The sequence below is a fragment of the Microtus oregoni genome, unplaced genomic scaffold, assembly GCF_018167655.1.
Source record: "Microtus oregoni isolate MIOR12 unplaced genomic scaffold, Mior012 000014F_ref0000157, whole genome shotgun sequence".
NCBI lineage: Eukaryota > Metazoa > Chordata > Mammalia > Rodentia > Cricetidae > Microtus > Microtus oregoni.
The window spans coordinates 50,827,460-50,833,204 of record NW_024543073.1 but is presented as its reverse complement, the minus strand read 5'-3'; the positions used below and the strand labels follow the sequence as shown (position 1 = coordinate 50,833,204).

The following is a 5,745-nucleotide window of genomic DNA, read 5'->3' as shown; positions in this document are numbered from 1 at the left end:
AATTATTCATTTGTTCTGTTGACAACACTTGGCTCCTGAGAGATATCATAAGATGAGAATGTAGCCATGAAATTGCTCTCCTAGTGACAGGAGTAACTCACTCCACCAAGTGCTCGGTCTTCAAACGTGAGGGCGTGAGCTCAGAACCAGCTGCCACATAAAAGCCTTGAAGGGCAGTGTGAGCATATCATCCTACCCCTGTGGAGGTGCAAGAGAGAAGTCCCCTTTTCATCCTTGTACAGGTGGTCTAGAGTTACTGACAAGTCACGGGTTTAAGGAGAGTGTCTCAGGAAGCAAGGTAAGTGCTCCAAAAGACACATATGAACCCAGACACACACACACAAGTTGGGAGACATGAAGAAAAGGGAATAGAAAGAAACATGGGTGAAGGCTTCATCTTTCATAAATGATTGTTCTTATGTGCGGGATCTATTTCTCAACCTACGTTAACTGTGATTTTGTCCACAGCATTCTAGTGAAAAGCCTTTTTCACGATGTCACGGTCGTATGGAACCCACTGCTATTTTTCTTTTGATGTTGGCACATCAGGACTATGTTCTACTCTTAAAGAACATATGCCATGCTCTTTCCGTTCCCAGCGCAGCCATGGCTCGTGGTCCCAAGAAACATCTGAAGCGTGTAGCAGCTCCAAAGCATTGGATGCTGGATAAACTAACCGGCGTGTTTGCGCCTCGTCCATCCACTGGCCCTCACAAGCTGAGGGAATGTCTGCCTCTGATCATTTTCCTGAGGAACAGGCTTAAGTATGCCCTGACTGGCGATGAAGTGAAGAAGATCTGCATGCAGCGCTTCATTAAGATTGATGGCAAAGTCAGGACCGATATAACCTACCCTTCTGGGTTTATGGATGTCATCAGCATTGACAAGACTGGAGAGAACTTCGGTCTGATCTATGACACCAAGGGTCGCTTTGCCGTTCATTGTATTACACCTGAGGAGGACAAGTACAAGTTGTGCAAAGTGAGAAAGATCTTTGTGGGCACAAAAGGAATCCCACATCTGGTGACCCATGATGCTTGCACTATTCGTTACCTGATCCCCTCATCAAGGTGAATGACACCATTCAGATTGATTTGGATACAGGCAAAATAACCGACTTCATCAAGTTTGACACTGGTAACCTGTGTATGGTGACTGGGGGTGCTAACTTGGGAAGAATTGGTGTGATCACCAACAGAGAGAGACATCCCGGCTCTTTTGATGTGGTCCATGTGAAAGATGCCAATGGCAACAGCTTTGCTACCCGGCTTTCCAACATTTTTGTTATTGGCAAGGGCAACAAACCATGGATTTCTCTTCCCGGAGGAAAAGGAATCCGCCTCACAATTGCTGAAGAGAGAGACAAGAGGCTAGCGGCCAAACAGAGCAGTGGGTGAACGGGTCTCTAAGAGACATGCTGGAGACGTATTTGTACTCTTGCTAACAAGCCTTTCTAGGCAACGTGCTAGATTAAACAACATGATGAAAACTAAAAAAAAACAAAAAACAAAAAAAAACATATGCCATATGTTTATTATTTCATTATTCAATAAAGAAATTCCTCTGTTTATTATTTACCTTATTAAATGTTGACTTGACTTTTATCCTGACCTGTGGGGCAATATTATACAAGCCCTACATTGTATGGCAGCCAAACTTACAGACCAGCTCATACCTGGCCACACGGAAGGTGGTCACATGACTTCCAGACAGGATGTCGCCATCCTAAAAAGATTAGGATATGCTAATATTGTTCTGATTCTTTCTTTGCCATTATGGAGATCACCTGGAAAGTGTTAATCCAGGCTACCTGACAGAGCAACCATACTTGTAGCAACTCGTGTGTCAGGATACCTATGTCTTATTGGTAGCTGTTTCTGACACCCACAGACATGTCAAGTCTACAGCATGGCCACAGGGACACCCGATACCGTTTTTTTTTTGTTTTGTTTTTATTGTGGTTGTTGTTGTAGTGGTGGTTGTTGTTGTTGTTTTGGGAGAGACAATATTTCTCTGTACCTTTAGAAACTTGCTCTGTAGAGCAGGCTGGCCTGCCTCTGCCTCATGAGTACTGCATTAAAGGCATGCGGCGCCACCACCACTCAGCAAACTGATGCTCTAATTGCATTGACATGAGCAGTCCAGGAAAAAGCTAGGAAGGCCTTCTGGGCTCAGGGTCACATGGTCACAGGGCTCTCATTTGTGGGAACAAAACAAACACTTTCTGTGATGGGCAAACAAAAAGAAGACATCAAGGGATGTAGAGCTGCCAACTACAGAGGAAAGCATTTATAGGTCAATTAAACTAAAAGAGGCAGAGAACGTGCCTCAATTCAGATGCCTCTGCTCAGCTGTCCAGCCATCAGCATAGGTCTGCCCTAGGAAATTCAGAGACACAAATGACATCAGAACAACTAGGGAAAACATAAAAACCAAAGCTAAGGAAGCACACTCAGGAGGCAGAGGCAGGAGGATCTCTGTAAGTTCAAGATCAGCCATGTTCACAAAGGGAGTTCCAGGACATCAAAGCTGTCACATAGAAAAACATTTTCTTGAAGAATCAGAACTCCCCCCTGCCCCCCGAAAAAGCAAAGGAAGCTTGAGTCTGTACACAGCTTGGTAGGCAAGCATGAGGCCTGACTTCCATGTCCCTCTGTGACAAACAGGAATGATGACATGTGCTTGGAATCCCACCACTGGCAAGGCAGCCATCTGCTGATTACTGGGTCTCACTGTCAAGTGACCCTGTAGCAAAAAAACAAAACAAAACAAAAACAAACAGTGACTGTGTCTGAGGAACAAACACTGAGGTTCTCCTGTGGCTTCCACATGCACATACCCCAAATGAATATATGTGTACACACAGACACAAGTGCATGCGTATATATGTAAGAAGAAACACAGATACACACACATGGGGGGGGGGGAAGAGGAGAGAGAGGAGAGAAAATAAAAGATCAATTAAACTTTTGTGGGATGATTGGTGTGTCTCAAAGTATTTTGATTTTTGATTCTTTGAGACAGGGCTAGTGGCTCATTCTGCAGTTCAGTGAAGGCCCTATGTATCTCTAATGGTGACCTCAAACATCTGCTTGTTCTGCTCTATTGCCAAGTGTAGACATTACAGGTATTGGCCTCCCTCTTCATCTGTCCAGTGCTACAAATCTGTACCAGATACTGAAGCGTGCTGGAGCAACCTCTGTGACTAAGGTGATCCTGAAACCATTTTACAAATTTCATGGAGGGCTTGCAAACAGAGGTCTCTCTAGACTGAACCATCCAGCAGCGGCTTTGAAATAAATCCTCATTATATTGTTATATTGAGTACAGAATTTTGGCCTATAGTTCAGGCTTATTACTAAATATCTCTTACATTTAAATTAATCTGTTTCTATTAATCTATGTATTGCCATGTGGCTGTGGCTTTACCAGTTCCCTGTTGTCTTGTTTCTCTGGCAGCTGGCTCCTGTCTTTGGACTCTGCCCTTTTTTCTCCCTGTACCTCTGTTTGGCTTCCCCAAACCTGTACCCTTATTCTGCCTTGCTGTAGGCCAAATCAGCTTTATTACCAACCAATGAAAAGAATACATATTCACAGTGTACAGAAGGGTTATTCCATGGAAAGACCTGGCATCAGGAAGTGGAAGAAGAAGGATCTCTGGACTCAGAATTAGTGTGGATTCTCTGAACTCATGTTGTATAGCTTGGGTCCCTCTTAGCAGATATTCACACCGAGAAAGGTGTCAGAAACTAAAGAACTGGTATCACAGGATGAGAAGTGTCAGTGGATACCATGGTCACTTCCCAAAGCTCAGAGAGACTAGGGACAGAGCCCCTGAAAGCCTCAGAAGAGACAGTCCCTGGTAGAAATGAGAAGGCTAGGAGATGGGCTGACTCTACACAGCCAAACCTCTAGGACCTGATGACAGTTCTGACCAACAGGAAGAAAACTTCTTAGTGTTCTTCATCTTGGGTCACCATCTTTTGTAGGGCACAGGCAAAAGTCACATCAACACAGATGAACAGACACCACATAACCTTTGTCCTGGGGAATGGGATATTGGCTTTCACATTCTGAGGAACATCTGGCTCATGAGAGCCACACAGAGTGACACTCATGGTGAACATGGGGACTAAGAAACCGGAACTAGGGATTGTGTTGGGGGTATTCCTTGGTTGGCAGAGTACTTGTCAGACAACAATGGGGACCTACATTTGTGTCCCAGCACCCACATACAATGTCAGTGGCACTAGCGCACAGTGGTAATCCTTATTCTTGAGAGTACCCAAACCACACAAAGACACAACTAAGAAAGATAATTACAGACCAATCTTCCTCATGAACATTAATTCAAAAATAACCAAGTACTGGTAAACCAAATCCAAGAACACATCAGAAAAATCATCCACCATGACCAAGTAGGCTTCATCCCATAGATGCAGGCAGGGATGGTTCAACATACAAAAATGTGTCAATGTAATCCACCATGAAAACAAACTGAAAGAAAAAAACACATGATTATCTCATTAGATGCTGAAAAAGCCTCCAACAAAATACAACATCCCTTCATGATAAAGGTCTTGGAGAGAGCAGGGATACAAGGAACACACCTAAACATAATAAAGGCAATATACAGCAAGCCAACACTCAGCCTCAAACTAAATGGAGAGAAACTCCCAGTGATTCCACTGAAATCAGGAACAAGACAAGGTTGTCTACTCTCTCCATATCTATCCAATATAGTTCTTGAGGTCCTAGCTATAGCAATAAGACAACAAAAGAAGATCAAGGGGATACAAATCAGAAAAGAAGAAGTCAAACTCTCACTATATGTTGATGATATGATAGTTTACATAAGCGGCCCCAAAAATTCTCCCAAGGAACTTCTAAAACTCATAAACACTTCAGTAATGTAACAGGATTACAACTCAAAAAAATTCGTAGCCCTCCTGTACATAGATGTTAAATGGGTTGAGAAAGAAATAAGAGAAACATCACCCTTCGCAATAGCCACAAATAACAAAATACCTTGGAGTAATTCTAAGCAAACAAGTGGAAGACCTGTATGACAGGAACTTTAAATCTTTGAAGAAAGCAATTGAAGACACCAGAAAGTGGAAAGATCTCCCATGCTCTTGGGTAGGTAGAATTAACATAGTAAAAACGGCAATCTTTCCAAAATCAAATGCAATGCTCACCAAAATCCCAGCAAAATTCTTCACAGACCTTGAAAGAACAATACTCAATTTCATATGGAAAAGCAGAAAACCCAGGATAGTATAAACAATCCTGTACAATAACGAAGCTTCTAGACGCATCACAATCCCTGACTTCAAACTCTACTACATATCTATAGTACTGAAAACAGCCTGCTACTGGCATAAAAACAGACAAGAGGACCAATGGAACCGAATTGAAGACCTAGATATCCATCCACACACCTATGAACACCTGATTTTTGAAAAAGAAGCAAAAAAATATCAAATGGAAAAAGGAAAGTATATTCAACAAATGGTGTTGGCATAATTGAATATCAACATGTAGAAGAATGCAAATAGATCCATAGCTATCACTATGCACAAAACTCAATTCCAAATGGATCAAAGACCTCAACATAAAACCAAGCACACTGACCCTCATAGAAAAGAAAGTGGGAAGTACACTTGAACGCAATGGCTCAAGAGATCACTTTCTAAATACAACCCCAGTAGCACAGACACTCAGCGAAACAATAAGTGGAACCTC

The 5,745-nt window shown here is 42.6% G+C and overlaps 1 pseudogene; it reads left to right on the top strand.

Annotated features, from left to right (window-relative positions):
• The first annotated feature begins 598 nt into the window (after positions 1 to 598).
• Positions 599 to 1,465, top strand: LOC121455933 (annotated as a pseudogene).
• Positions 1,466 to 5,745: the final 4,280 nt, after the last annotated feature.